This window comes from Cryptomeria japonica, chromosome 11 (genome assembly GCF_030272615.1).
Source record: "Cryptomeria japonica chromosome 11, Sugi_1.0, whole genome shotgun sequence".
Lineage (NCBI taxonomy): Eukaryota > Viridiplantae > Streptophyta > Pinopsida > Cupressales > Cupressaceae > Cryptomeria > Cryptomeria japonica.
In genome coordinates, this window is record NC_081415.1 from 22,191,723 (window position 1) to 22,208,640 (window position 16,918).

Genomic DNA, 16,918 nt, shown 5'->3' on the forward strand with positions numbered 1-16,918 from the left:
TTTTTAATTATGATATGTCCTATGTTTTTGAAATAGATCTTATAGAAAAACATAATTAATTTTGATTCAACACTTATAATCATAAATTTCTCATTCATGATTGTACAATCACTTTAACCATCCATCCCATTAGAGGATGACCCCTAATAAAATTAATCTTATAAAACTAAATTATTCCAATTTCACATTTTCCCATAATTTAAAATTTGGAAGAAAACAGACCAAACGCTCAACTTCAAGCAAAACATGCACTTCAACGGATAACCACAAAAAGAGGCTTCACGGAGTCGATTTCATCGCTGGTTTTCTTCTACGTGTATCATTTGAATAACCCTTTATTCAACGATGAATTGTCTATTATGCTTTATAGCGTGGCATGAATTACAGATGTCAAGCCTGCAATAAAACACCTCATCTGCGAACTGCCCTTTTTTCTTCTTTTTGTTTTCGGTCTCCGTAGATTGTTATTTAGGGTCTGCTTTGTTCCAACCACCCAAGCGAAGGGAAACCTAGAGTCAATAATATAATGTAGAAGTAAGTAAATCTTGATAGTTCATTTCGGATATACTTTTATGTTAATGGAGGATATAAATTTAGTTCATTTCGGATACACTTTTATGTTAATTGAGAATATAAATTGTATTTATTTTAGTATCGAAGAGATTTTCTTTTCGATCATTGAGAAACTTGGATTTCTTTGGATTATTGATACATTTGTGCTCGTTTGGATTATTCGGGATTTATTTATTTATTTATTTTCCTGTCGATGTATCATTGACAAATTCTATTTCCTTTTGATTATTGAGTAATTCATATGTTTTTTTTTTTTTTCTATTTTCCTTAAAATTTCTTGTTGGAGGGATCCGGTTTCTTTTGAATTATTGATTTCGAGGAGTTTGACGTTTTTTTCTAAACGATTAGAAAAATTGGGTTTCTTTAGATTACTGAGGAATTCTTTGGATTTTTTAGGAAGTTGGGCTTTTTTATTTTTATATTTTACTATCGAGTAATTTAAACGTTTCTTTGGATTATTGAGGAATTTAAGATTATTTTGGAATACTAAAAGGTTGGGTCTTTTAATTATTGATTCGTTGAGCGATTGAGGGTTTATTTGAATAATTGAGGAATTTAGTGGTTTCTGGATCATTGAGGAATTAGGGTTTTTTTAATTAGAAACGAGTTTTTTTTTTCTGAAGTTCCGATAATTAAGGAAATTGGGGTTTTTGAATTATTGAGAAATTCAAGTTTTATGAGGCGTGAATGGAGGATTGTAGAGGTATTCCTGTTTTCTATAATGTCTTATTTGATCTGCACTTGGAGCTTATTATGTTTCTTGCAGTAAATAAATGCTGAACATTTTTGCAAAAGGATGTTTTGCTAATAAGTTCATTTAAAATGGTTTATTCATTCTCAGAAAACATGGTTTAGGCTTTTCGTTACCTTTCATAAGGGGTTTTAATCAGTGTTTTGTTTTAAAGTTTTAAATTTTAATTGATAATAGCAAAAAACCTCCAGATTATTGTAAAAAACATATTTTGTGTGTTCCTCAGCTCTCATATCTACTTTAATATCAATTTACCTTAGCTCCACAATTTTATGTGAACGACGCTTTTCATACACATTTTCTTGTTTTTTCGTCAGACTATTAAAAGCATTGTATTTTTGGACTGAGTAGGCAGCATTGGTCCACTCTGTCTCTACTCTTAATTGACTGTACAAAAGAATTTATATGCGGGAAGTTTTACGTGCACATCATGTCTTTTTTATTGGTGAATTCTTTTTGGAGAGTTTGGCATTGTTCTGCCCCGTCTTTTGACAGTAAACGAACTTAAGTCAGAAGTTCTTTTTGCCAAAGAAGTTATACAAACATTTTTTTTGGCGGACATATTAAATCCAGTTTTTTATAATCTAAACCGATCTTTCAGGAAGAAATCTATGTTGAAGAGGTTCGAAATGGACATTTCCTCATTTTTTGGGTCAGATGTACACAAACCTGCCATTGTTTTTGGAGAGAACGGAAACTTTCTTTAACCTTAATTGATTTTGCATAAGAAATTATGTGATAATGTTTTACGCCGATGCTTGTACTTCTTTTGTTTGGAAATATAAAAACCCTTGTGTGATGAACCCTTGCTGGTTCAACTCTTGAACCTGCTGTAATTTGTAATTCTTTTTTGTATTTTTGATTATTAAGATGGTCTTTCAGAAATAAACAGAAGTTGTAGAAGGGGGTTTCTTTAATTTGCAACACATATTGAAACAATACATGAAACAATTAGCTGAAACAATAAATTGGAGAATTTAGAAGCATGCCCATAGGTCTTTAGCCAATTTATTGAAATGAAAAGATTAAATCAGCAACTTACAAAGTTCTGATTTTTATTCTGGAAGCAATCTAGATCTGCCCTTATTTAATAATAAGACGCCCAAACAGTAAGAAGATGGCGCCTATTAATGGGCAAGCTGTGTGTTTGGGAAAAGAGGCTTCCAAACCACAGAAAATTAATAACAATAACAGTAAATAAGAAAACTTACAACAAATCTGCCCTGTAAGAAGCCAAATCTGCATGCAATCATCACCAATTTGACTTTTGAATGAAGTCAATCACAACTGCAACAATTCAACTGATCTTTCACAGTCTCACCATTATCATGCACTGAAGAATACACGTTCTCCAATGAAGAATCCATTATGAAACCCTCAAGCTCCAAAACCCAAAGAGGAATGAGATATCAAGTAATCAACAATAATGACTTTGATTTCTCAAAAGGCGGCTTTATGCAAAAACCTACAATTTGCTTTTAGGGTTATAAAAATTTCATAAGTGTTAAAACACTTTTTAATATGGCGCCCAACTATAGAGAAAATTAAAAAGTCACTTAAATAAATTTAAGTGAAATATTTTATTACAAAGTTCATGTGACTTTATAATAAACGTCATTAATTAATATAGCCTGTAATTCACTGAAAAATTAATATCTCTCTCAATATGACTCCAAAAGATGAACTATCAGAAGTTGGAGATAAAGCTCCCAAAACCCATGTGACCAGGGGCCCGTCTAAAAATAGCCAACTTCCCATCTATAAATAGCCAAAATGCTATAAATAGCAAATCCCTCAAATGGAGTCAGAAATTGCTCAAACGAAGCCTGAATTGAACCCAACATTGAACTGAAGAATATCATCCTCCATCCATTGTCACCATGACCCTCTGTCCATACCCTATTAGCCTACGAGGGTCCAAGAAATAAGCCAACTCATCAACTCTAAAGCCCTTGACTAGGATGGGGACATCACAGTCCACCCTCCCTGAATTTGCTTGTCCCCAAACAAACTCAATGCTGGATGCTGTAAAATGCTATCACTCTCCCAAGTAGCATCCTTTATTGGCAGATCCTTCCATTTAATCAAAAATTCCCTGATCACACTTTTCCGCAAATGACGCTCTCTGAACTCTAGAATGGCCTCAGGTTCTAACACTAACTTCCCCTCATCATCTAGGGATGGTAGAACTGTAGAAGGAACTATATGTTGTCCCAATGCCTTCTTTAGGTATGACACATGGAACACATTATGAACCTTACTATGTGCCGGTAAATCCAACTCATAAGCCACCTCACCAACACGCTTGACAATCATGAATGGTCCATAGTAGCGTGGCTTGAGTTTCTTTGCACCCTTCTTCCTCAAAGTGGACTGCCTATAGGGCTGAAGCATCAAATATACCATATCTCTAATGTTGAATGCTCGCTCAACCCTCTTTTGATCAGCATACTGCTTCTGCTGATTCTGAGCTTTCTGGATGTTCTCACGAAGAGCTCTCATAATGTCCTTGTTCTCCTGTAATAAATCCCCAGCACTAGGCACTTTGCAATCGCTCAACAATAAATCCAGGAAACTTGGTGCATCATAACCATACAAAGCTCTGAAAGGTGTCATCTGAATAGTCATGTGATGAGTGGAATTATAACAATACTCGCACAAGTGCAACCACTTCACCCAAGCCTTTTGCTGCCTTGAAATGTAGTTCCGCAGGTATCCTTCCACCCATTTGTTGACAATCTCTATTTGTCCATCAGTCTGGGGGTGGTAACTAGTACTCGGAGTGAGCTCCGTCCCGCAAAGTCTGAATAATTCCTGCCAGAAGTGACCCATGAACCTGCTGTCTTTATCACTGACAATACATCGAGGTAAACCATGCAATCTGAATACCTCACGAAAGAAAAGATCGGTCACCTGAGTAGCTGAATAAGTAGTCGTGATCGGGAAGAAATGTGCACACTTAGTCAACTGATCAACTACCACATAAATGCTGTCACTACCCTGGGCTTTAGGCAAGCTCGTGATGAAATCCATTCCCACTTCCTGTCAGGAATAGGAAGTGGTTGAAGTAACCCTGCAGGAAAGCTGTGCTCTTGCTTGTTTTGTTGGCAAACATAACACTCTTTGATGTACTGAAGAACATTAGAATTGAGACCCTTCCAAGAGAATCTCTCCCGTACCTGCCTAGAGGTCTTAAAGTAACCAGGATGTCCAGCCATAGGTGAATCATGGAAACTCCTCAATACCATGCACTTCAGCTCAGAACCTGAGACTAGAAATATCCTCTCTTTATAAATGATGAGGTCATTCGCAAGAGAGTACCCGCTGTCCTGTACTATCCCATCAATAATACCAGAGGCCCAAGGATTCTTGGCATACTCTGCTATAATCAAGTGTTTCCAATCCTCGGAAACAACCACCAAGGAGCTCAAATGGGGACGGCGAGGTAAGGCATCAACAACAATGTTCTGAGTCCCTTTGACATATGAGATGTCAAAATCATAAGACCATAACTTGCTAACCCACTTCTGTTGACGCTCATTTAGATCACGCTGCCCAAGGAAATGCTTCAAGCTATTATGATCAGTTTTGACACAAAACTTGCTACCAACTAAATATTGCCTGAACTTAACCATTGCATGCATGATGGCCAACATTTCCTTATCATAAACACTATAGCTCCTCTTCGGACCCCTAAGCTTCCTGCTCTCATAAGCTATAGGATGACGATCCTGCATAATTACTGCACCAATACCCTCTCCACATGCATCACAATGAAGCTCAAAAAGTTTGGTGAAATTGGGTAAAGAAAGAACTGGACATGTAGTCATCAATTGCTTGAACTTCTCAAAACACTCTTGTGCTAGAGGTGTCCAAACAAATGCACCCTTCTTTGTCAAATCAGTAAGTGGTGCGGCATGCCGTGAAAAACTACTAACAAACTGACGATAGAAGGCACATAAACCAACAAATCCCCTGAGCTGAGTCAAGGTCTCAGGTGTAGGCCACTCAACAATGGCATGAACCTTATCAGGATCCATGCGAACTCCCTCTTTGTTGATTATGTGACCCAAATACAAAAGTTTTGCCATTCCCAATGCACACTTGGACTCCTTGGCATAAAAGGACTCTCTGTCAAGTATGCCTAAAACAGTATCCAAGTGAACCAAGTGCTCCTCCCAAGTTTTACTATAAACCAAAATGTCATCAAAGAAAACCAAAACAAATCTCCTCAACTGAGACTGGAAGACCCTGCTCATAGTGGACTGAAAGGTGGCTGGTGCGTTGGTTAACCCAAAAGGCATAACCAAAAACTCATAGTGTCCACAATGACATTTGAATGCGGTCTTCTCAATGTCCCACTCCCTGACACTGATCTGATGATAACCTGTCCTCAAGTCAATCTTAGAGAAATAACAAGCTCCGTGAAGCTCATCTAACAACTCATCAATGCGAGGAATGGGATACCTGTTCTTTATAGTCCTATTCAGCACACGGTAATCAATGCACATTCGAAGTGTGCCATCTTCTTCACCAAAACAACTGATGAAGCTAAAGGAGACTTACTCAGCCTTATGTGTCCCATTGCTAGAATTTCTTTGATGGTTTTCTCAATTTCATCTTTCAACCCCTTGGGGTGCCGGTAGGGTGTAATCATGATGGGCTTGGTGCCCTCTTCAAGCTCAAAAATGTGCTCTATGCCTCTATCAGGAGGCCTACCAAGAGGTATGTCACTAAACACCTTTGTATGCTTAACTCTAAGCCCCTGAATATCTGAATGGTAAGGTGTTTTATGTTGCTCTTCATAAGTAGGCATTAGTTTACACTCTGCTGCCCAATCCACCATGTCATGTCGGATAAGTCTCTCCATTCTTTTAAGAGTGATTAACTTCAAGTTGCTGGCCTTGATAGCTTTAAGAACATGATTAGTCCCATCAACCTTGAATTTCATCTCCATATCTCTGAGGTTGACTGTAAATTCACCTATGGCATGAAGCCACGTCATGCCAAGGACCACATCCATGTTTCCCATGTTAACCACATAAAAGTCAGCTTTGAATTCATAATTATTGAGTTCATGGGTAAGTCTGAAATCATTCTATCACAAATCAGTACATTACCATCAACAACTTTCACCCTTATGCCTTCAAACTCTTGAGTTTGAATCCCTCGCTTCTCCACCAACTGTGCATCTATGAAGTTATGAGTTGCACTTGTATCAAGTAGAGAGATGACTCTTTGACCAGCCAAGAGTCCACACAACCTAAAAGAACCTTCTCTTTGCATGCTTGACATATGAGCTTCCTGCAGATCAAATTCTACTTCATTTTCCACTCCCTTCTTTGAATTTTCAGTCTCTGAATCATCTTGATCAGTTTGCTGGCCTGTGTTATCAGTCATGTTTTCTCCCTCATAAAACCACTCCATATTCCTATTTTGACCCTTAGGCTTGAGGGGACAATCATGGTTTTGATCATAAGGGCCCTTACAATGAAAACACAACTTTCTTCTACGCAAATCATTAAGTGTTTCCCTGTCCAAAGGTGATGGAAACTTCTTCCCTTGCTCCACATTTTCTGATTTCTTTGGATCAGACTTGCTGTCATTAAATGATGAGGATGGTTTGGAGTTGTTTGGAGTGAACTTACTACATGGAGTGGTAAGTTCCATGCTACATGCCTTCCTCATGGCTTCTTGCAAGGTAGGGGGATCAAAAGCCTTAATCCAACCCTTCATAGGCTCATAAAGACCTTCAACGAAAATAATGACCAACCTTCTCTCTGAGATGTTAGTTACCATAACTGAAAGCTTCTAAAATTCACTATTGTAAGATTCCAAGTTGCCCATTTGTTTCAGCTAGGCTAGATCCCTGAAATACAACTTTGGATCTCTTTTATTAAAACGCTCAACCAATCTGTCAGTAAATTCTTGGTATGTTGTAATAAGGTCATGATGCAAAGTCACCATCCCATGGCGCCACCAATCATGGGCTACCCCATCCAAATGCAAAGCTGCAAACTTAATAGCATCTTCTTCTGACATAGGACGTAGGTTCAAGAAGGTATCCAACTTGCTAATCCAAGCTCTGGCTGTAACTCTACCGCTGCCATCAAAAGTTGAAAGTGTGAGCTTGTTGATTGCATATTTGAGATCATTATTTTTGTTCCAAGGTTTTTGATTATTCCAATTCCTGCTATGATCTCTCTTCTAACTAATATACCTGTCAAAGCTAAGGTGATCCTGAACTCTCTGTGGTAATCTATCCCACTCATCATGCATTGCCATGATATTGTCACCAAAACCCCTGTCATCTCCAGCTTTGGAATCAACCTCATCTTCAGGTTCAGCTCTGACAAAGGTGGGGCATGTGGGTCTGTCATATGTGCGTGTGTTAGTCACACGAGCTCTGGAATGACCAGCAATATTGCCATTCTCTTCTTGATTCAAATCATTACCTCTAGGTAGTGAAAGTTGTTGTATGGCAGTGGTCAGCTGCTGCAACATTGTTGCTACCTGTTGTTGTCCAGATGCTACACCTCTCATGACCTCCCTTGCCTCATTGTCATCATTCTGTGTAGTGTTTCTGGTGGCTTCTTCATTCCTATCACCCATAATTTCAATTTGGTTCTGACCAAAATGAAATTGGTTTCTCTGAGAACCGAATCTCCTGCGGGTATAAAATTTGTGATGCCCAAACTGTTGGTGATGCATATTAAATCCCCTAACCCTCCAGGATGGCAGGATCAGAGCTCTGATACCACTGTGATGAACCCTTGCTGGATCAACTCTTCAACCTGCTGTAATTTGTAATTCTTTTTTGTATTTTTGATTATTAAGATGGTCTTTCAGAAATAGATAGAAGTTGCAAAAGGGGGTTTCTTTAATTTGCAACACATATTGAAATAATACATGAAATAATTAGCTGAAACAATAAATTGGAGAATTTAGAAGCTTACTCGTAGGTCCGTAGCCAATTTATTGAAATGAAAAGATTAAATCAACAACTTACAAAGTTCTGATTTTTATTCTGGAAACAATCTAGATCTGCCCTTATTTAATAATAAGACGCCCAAACAGTAAGAAGATGGTGCCAATTAATGGGCAAGCTGTGTGTTTGGGAAAAGAGGCTTCCAAACCACAAAAAATTAACAGCAATAACAGTAAATAAGAAAACCTACAACAAATCTGCCCTGTAAGAAGCCAAATCTGCATGCAATCATCACCAATTTGACTTCTGAATGAAGCCAACCACAGCTGCAACAATTCAACTGATCTTTCATAGTCTCACCATTACCATGCACTGAAGAATACACTTTCTCCAATGAAGAATCCATTATGAAACCCTCAAGCTCCAAAATCTAGAGAGGAATGAGATATCAAGTAATCAACAATAATGACTTTGATTTCTCAAAAGGCGGCTTTATGCAAAAACCCACGATTTGCTTTTAGGGTTATAAAAATCTCATAAGTGTTAAAACACTTTTTAATATGGCGCCCAACTATAGAGAAAATTAAAATGTCACTTAAATAAATTTAAGTGAAATATTTGATGAAAAAGTCAATGTGACTTTATAATAAACGTCATTAATTAATATAGCCTGCAATTCACCGAAAAATTAATCTCTCTCAATATGACTCCAAAAGATGAATTTTCAGATACTGGAGATAAAGCTCTCAAAACCCATGTGACCAGGGGCCTGTCTAAAAATAGCCAACTTCCCATCTATAAATAGCCAAAATGCTATAAATAGCAAATCCCTCAAATGGAGTCAGAAACTGCTCAAACGAACCCTGAACTGAACCCAACACCGAACTGAAGAACATCATCCTCCATCCATTGTCACCATGACCCTCTGTCCATACCCTGTTAGCCTACGAGGGTCCAGGAAATAAGCTAACTCATCAACTCTAAAGCCCCTGACTAGGATCGAGACATCACACCTTGTTTTTTGGAGTGTGTTAATAATTGTCGACTCTCCAACTTTACCGACCCTTGATTGACTACCGTCTATGAAGAAATCTTTTTATGTGGTACATATCCACTTGCAAAGAATTCTACATGTTGTTCATCTCTTGATTTTTTGGGTTGAAGCATATTTCATGTTTTTTGAATCTTTGCTGTTTTGGTGTTTATAAACATGGCCACTATCTTTTCATTGGTGTTTTGGATATAAACTCTCTTCTAAAGGACATTGTACCTTTTAATGGACGTATCTTCCCATGTTGATTTGTTGTTAAGTTTGTACTCAACTTGTCTTGGTCTTGTAGCTGATGCAGCCTAGGCAAGGGGGTCCTAATGAAAGACTACCCAAACATAGCTGCCGAACACTCTTTTAACAAAATACATGTAACAAACATAAGCAAAAGAACATACTTGCATTGATTTTTGAAATATGTCTGTTAAAAGGCTTCCAACATGTTCAAAGAGCCTCCTGAATACACAGTTCAATAATGAGCTATAGTACCGTTCTCCATTCCGGGGGGGTGAACAACAGCCTAACTTCTGCTACCTTGTCCTCCTTTCTACTTGGACAATCCACCCTCTTTATTCACTGATCAATTCCTTTTTGTCCCTCTATCTGTCCTCTGCTCTTTCCTTTCTGTACACTATCTTCTTTTCAAAGCCAACTGCCCGATCATTGTCTCTCACAGCTATTCTCTTCTTCTCTCTACCAAGAATGGTTCACTGCTTCTAAGAAATGACTGCCCTGCCAGGTGGCTTGATTGAAGGTGGAAGATAACAGCCCTCTAGAGAAACCGCCAATTTTTGTTGCCATCAAAGATGGTTAACCACCAACAAAAAACTCATACACAACCTGCGCAAGCATCAAAATGCGCAGACGATCAAGATAATCAGTCTGCCACGTGGGTTAATAGGATACAATCGCCAAGTAGGGAAAATGATGTCTTATGTCAACTAAAGAAATTCCAGCTGTCCCCCAATCACCAAGCATAAGGTGGTTACTAGCCTACCTGCTGCCACATCATCATAAAAGAGGTAAACTCAATGAAGATAAGAATATCCACCCAATTATGAAAGGCAAGTTGTTTTTATCAATCCTTGCCTTCCAATGACTGTCATCCACTCAAGAACCAGTTGCACGTCCTCACAGTATTGGGGAAAGTTATGATAGTCACTTGAAACTTATTACCAAAGGTCTGTAGCATGCTATCATGTTGCCAGTAGCAGTGCAAATGGCACCTATAGCAACACCCAACGTGCTTGCAGCAATTTCCTATATACTTTTTGCAATCATCAAACAACCTGCAACATCCTCCAATACATCTGTAGCACACTATAGAATGCCTACAGTAGTCTAAATAATGCCTATATCAGCTCATGGATGACTTGTAGCAACCCATTTTGCACTTGTAGAAGCCTACTACATGCCTTAACGACCTTTAGCAAGCCTCTGAGTCTAATGAAAACCTTCAAGACACAAACAACTATTACCAAAGATAATTGATATTTATTTACAACATATCCTACTATTGTTTTTAGTGACATATGATCACATATGGACATGGTTTCTTTTACTGAATTATTGCTCGTGGGCATTTTGTGAAGTGTTTGACTGAAATTCCAAGTTATTTCTCATCGAAGTTGCTTCTTTAGCTGATTTAGTCCTCCACTCCAAGTATTCACTGTTTTCTTTTCTCGTCTCAGTAATCACTCAAGAATCAATCACTCCTTCTGTCTCATCCTTACTTCCTTAGGCAACTACTGCACCTAATCTTCCTTTGCTAAACATGAATATGTATTTGCTTCTGCACTTGTTTGACCCTCATAATGAAACTGGCGAGATTTACTCATCCTCTAGGAGCCCGATCTCACACATGTTTGCTGCAAACTTCTTTAAGATTCTAGACGGTTTGATAATTTTCCATTTTAATTTGTCATAAGTGCTCCTTGGGAATTTCTCTCCCTAAATGAGTAAAAACAACTCATGAACTTCAAATTTCTACTCTTTACTCTAGAAATCAGCATGTTGCTTGTAGCTTATTGTGCGCTTCTTCAAATTATTTTCCGCTTTTTTTATAGTTCATGCTTATACCCGGCACTACTTCTTCTTAAATCAGCTGGACTTTTCAACTCATCCACTCCATTAGGGCTGTAAACATCAAATCACTCCTTGGAAGGAATTTCAACATGCTACAACAACAAACTCTTCACCTCTTGAGGAATTTCATCCATTCTACATGCTGGCCAAATCTACACAAGCCTGGGAGTGAAAGCAAAACAAGCTTTCCCCTCTTTTACTATTAAAAAATGTTTTTCTGTGTTCAAACAAACCATAGGACCGCTGTCCTTTTCTTCTTTTTCTTTCAATGGTCTCAATGTAAACTTTCTTCAATCCTTCACAATTGTGTAACTATTCATCTTACCATCATATATTGCCTTCATATCAAATTGTCAAGGCCTTCCTAACAAGACATAATGAGTGTCAATGAGCATAACATCACATCACATAAAATCTCATCTTTATAAAAACCAATCTAAAAATTCATTAGACATTACTTATTTACCATGATTTGATATCTTTCTTGCAAGAGATCTTTTATCGGTTTGGATGTGCACTCCTCTTTAAACCAAGCTTCTTGACCTTTTCATTAGATACCAATTATTTGTGCCAATGTAATGTCCCCTTCCTAATTTGCCCTAGAATCGCAATTGCAACAAATTAGGGTTAGGGTTACATCTTACCAAGTAAAATATCTCTTTAAATAATTTGATCTTGAATTTGAATCCTAATTTTGATTAGTATGTGGGATCTCAGTCATATAAGATATGATTTAAGGAGGCATGGTAGGATTTTAAGATAGTCGTTTCTCCCTCCATTCTTCCATGGCTGGAGAATCTTGGGTTCATCAAGAGTCCCTCAATGTAGGAATTGGAAGGGAAATCGCAATAGGGTGCCCTTAGCTGTTCTCTCCCTTTCACAATGTAATAGGGTTCCCTTATAGCTGTTCTCTCTCTATTGGCCACTATAGTAGGGTGCCCTATAGCTGCTCTCCCTTGTAAGGAAAGCCATGTGGAAGACGCTCTCCTAACGTCAATTCAATAGGGGATCAAGCAAGAATGCCCTTTAAACTTCTTTTGCAACACATTAAGATGACACAGACAGATGATTCAAATATCAAAACACACAGAGAAATAACACCAAGATTTACGTGGGAAAACCCTTACGGGTAAAAAACCCACCGCCAAAGAGAGATCACTTTATTCAGTAAACAACACGATTACAATAAAGTTATCAGATCTTCTTTTCCGGACTCTGATCTCAGAACTCTGTTCTCACTCCATCATGCAGAACATTCAAGACTACAACAACGTAGCCTCTCTGTATCCCTTCCTAGTCACTCCGTTCTGCTCTGATCAGTACAGACCTATCGCTTCACTCTGCTCTGCTCAACCGTCGTTCAACCTTTGCTCTGCTTGATCACACTCTGATTTATACAATAACTCCCCACAAAATACAACAATGATCACTCTGATCCTCTGACTGCAAACATGCCATCTGTCGAATCAGATCATTACATTCTTGTTAGTTAGAATAACAACTTCGGAGTGTAACTGTTGAGCGATTGCCAGTCGGTTCATGAACTCGTGGAAACCAAATATCCCACATTCATCCGGAAGTCGGGTCGGTTCGTATTCAAGTACCCCGACAAAAACATTTTGAGTGTCCACCTACTTGTCTTTTGGACTTCAGTCCGAGCGGCCACCCGTAGTTAGTCTCTACTCCATCGGCCATTAGACAGACCACAAATGCGTTGCTCCAATCTCCCGATGAACCAGTAGACGACTTCACTAATGCGGCTCCAAACAGGTCGGCGCCATCGGCTCATCGGGATAGCCTTCAACAGGTAGACCCGATCTCTTGATGATACCCTGATCGCCGAAGGCGACTCCATCAGGTCATCGACATAGCATCAACAGGGTCTCTCGATCTCCGATGATACCTGACCACCAAAGGTGACTCCATCGGGTCATCGGCAAGACAACCAAACTGGCTACTCCGATCCTCGATACCAACGAAGGCAGACTCATCGGGTATCGGTGTAGCAACCAACCATGTCACCCCGATCACCGATAGCACTTAGTCGGTTTCATCGGGTCATCGGAATTACACCCGAACAGGTTACTCCGATCCCCGATAACACCGAAGTCGACCAAAGCGGATCCATCGGGTAATCGGCATAACATTCAGCAAACTCCTCCAATAGCCGATGACATCTCGATCGGCGAAGATGAATCCAGTGGATATCGACGTAGCTTCTCACAGACTCCTTTGATAGCCGATGTCAACCCGATCGCCTAAGGTGACTTCATCGGGTATCGGTGGAACTCCAATCCTGAACCTTCGATAGCCGATAAAGCTTCGACCGCCGAAGGCGATCTCATCGGCCATTGGCACAATGCCCATGCAGTCCTCCCGATAGCCAAAGTTACCCCGATGACCGAAGTCGACTTCGTCGGGTCATCAGGATGACCTAAGACCAGCTATTCCGATATGCGAAGCATTCCAATTGGAAGACAACTAACACATCGGGACTTCGGTGTAATGAATAACAACCTCTCTCGATAGCCGATACCAAATCCAAGAAGTTGAGTTCAATGGCCAGAGTTGTCCCGATAGAAAGAGCCTAACCTGATATCTTCCTGCAAGCTGTTCCATTGGGGTAAGTTACACCGATCAACCCAAACACTGGTCAGGAGAATTCGAGGCATATTTCCAACAATCTCCCACTTGCCGAGGAATCCACTGGACTTGTCTACCATGCCGAACACATATCGACATCACTGAGAACCATGGACTCAAAAGCCCATCAATGTTGATATACCACTTGATCATAAACCATCAGAAAATACAGTTTACTTTGTGCACCACTGAGACACATGCAGAGCAGTCTCATCTCATTCATGAATACTCCCACCTTCTACCATTCCACTGCCACTGGACACACATAGAAGCTACTGAGAAAACCATGACTCTATCTGCCAAGGACACAAAACTCACAATCCAAAAGCTTAACCGAATGTACCAACATTTGTTACAGACATAGCTAGAATAGCACCCACAGCCAGTGCTAGTACATCTAGCTATACATACCTTCATGGTATAACAAGATGAATTTCAAATCATCAACATATACAACCTGTTACTCACAGTCTCAAACTTCAAGTGCAATGATAGTCACATACACACCAAGAAGCTCCCACTGCATAGGTAATGTCAGAATTGAAAAAGATCCTTTTTCAACATTACATAGAAGTAAATAAAACCTTTGTACCAAGAGCATTCACAATACTAACAATAAACAAAGAACCTGCAAGCAAGTCTTCACAACACCCTGTATCATAGCCTTTCTTCACCTCTAATTGCTAACTGTGTTATAACAGATGAATGCCTTTCAGTTGAACCTATTACTCATTCCAACTCAGCACCATCTACGTTTCCACGTTTCCAAGAGCACCTGTAGCTGATCAGCCCATGCCAAAACTTCAAATGCATAACCACATTATCATGAAGTACCAAGCAAATGATCAATGTACTCAAAACATAAAAACAAAACCAAGATCAATGTCAAAGTTCCAACTGCAGAATCAGGAACATAAACATGACACACATGATCTAAAACATCTCTTCCAAAGAGATTACGTGCTCTGTATGAACATAACCATATTATGTCAAAACTCTAAATGCATCTCAAGAGTGTACCCAAACATAATATAACACATCCCAACTAAGGAAAACATGTCAAAATATGACATAAACAACATCTCTACCAAGGACCCCTTTATGGATCCTCAAGATGTCAGCATCTTCAGTTACATGAAGAACATTCACCATCAAATGATGAATTTGCATCACTACCAAAGACCCATGGTACCTAGTCTCACATGGCATCGTGATTGAACCAGACACCATTGGATGTCTGACTTGCCAAAGCAGCTCAAAAGGCATTTCCATCCTCATTCTGTGAGGACCCAGAATCTGAAGAACTCTTGTTTTCTTTCTTCTTCTTCACTTTGCATTCCTTCCGAATGTATCCAACCTGCCCATAGTTCCAGCACTTCGCTTTGGTCTTCTTTCCAGGAGCATAACTTTCCTTTGACTTGGATTTAGACTTCTTGTCCTCTGTCTTGCCACGAACAGCAAGGGCCTCCTTGACCATCTCAGAAGATTTCCTTCGTGTTTCTTCTGATAGCAATGAAGCAACCACTTCTTCCATCTTGAAAGTGGTTGTTGTACTCCCAATGGCCATTACCAGATGATCCCACGTGTGAGGCAGAGAACATAACAAAAGCATACATCAATCCTCGTCATCAATCTTGACTCCCACGGAAGTTAGTTGAGCAACCATCATGTTGAAAACATTCAGATGATCTGCAACAGATGTACCCTCGTCCATCTTCAAGGAATACAACTTCTTCCTCAGGAACAACTTGTTTACCAGAAATTTCCCTTGATAAATATCTCCAAGTTTCTTCCACAGAAAATGTGCAGTTTTTTCCTCATGAACGTTTAATAGAACAGAGTTTGCCAACCAGAGTCTGATCAATCCTCTGGCTTTTCTATCTGCAAGATCCCAGTCTTCTTGCTTCATGCCTGAAGGTTTTTGTCCAGACACATCAACCCAAAGATCTCGATCAACCAGCAAATCCTCCATCTTGAGTTTCCACAACTCAAAGTTTGAGCCATTGAACTTCTCAATCTCCACTCGTCAAGAAGAGTTTGCCATCTCAATCTGCAAACAAGATATTCTGCTAGACTCCCACTGAAAACAGAATTGACACAAAAAACCAACCCTAGCCAACAAGGATAACACAACTAAATGGCTCTGATACCACTTGTAAGGAAAGCCATGAGGAAGATGCTCTCCTAACGTCAATTCAATAGGGGATCAAGTAAGAATGCCTTTTAAAATTCTTTTGCAACCCATTAAGATGGCACAGATAGATGATTCAAATATCCAAACACAGAGAAATAACACCAAGATTTATGTGGGAAAACCCTTACGGGTAAAAAACCCACCGCCAAAGAGAGATCACTTTATTCAGTAAACAACACGATTACAATAAAGTTATCAGATCTTCTTTTCCGGACTCTGATCTCAGAACTCTGTTCTCACTCCATCATGCAGAACATTCAAGACTACAAACATGCAAGACTACAACAACGTAGCCTCTCTGCATCCCTTCGTAGTCACTCCATTCTGCTTTGATTAGTACAGATCTATCGCTTCACTCTGCTCTGCTCAACCGTCGTTCAACCTTTCCTCTACTCGATCACACTCTGATTTATACGATAACTCCCCACATAATACAACAATGATCACTCTGATCCTCTGATTGCAAACATGCCATCTGTCGAATCAGATCATTACATTCTTGTTAGTTAGAATAACAACTTCGGAGTGTAACTGTTGAGCGATTGCCAGTCGGTTCATGAACTCGTGGAAACCAAATATCCCACATTCATCTGAAAGTCGGGTCGGTTCGTATTCAAGTACCCCGATAGAAACATTCTGAGTGTCCGCCTACTTGTCTTTTGGACTTTGGTCCAGGCGGCCACCCGTAGTCAGTCT

At 39.4% G+C, this 16,918-nt stretch overlaps 1 long non-coding RNA gene across 1 annotated transcript in view; it reads left to right on the forward strand.

The window, feature by feature from the left end:
- Nucleotides 1-276: 276 nt before the first annotated feature.
- Nucleotides 277-16,918, forward strand: part of LOC131859888 (uncharacterized) — a 72,391-nt gene continuing 55,749 nt past the window's right edge. The window contains exon 1 of the long non-coding RNA XR_009359469.1: nt 277-534. This is a non-coding gene — a long non-coding RNA (uncharacterized LOC131859888). The remainder of the gene's footprint in view (nt 535-16,918) is intronic.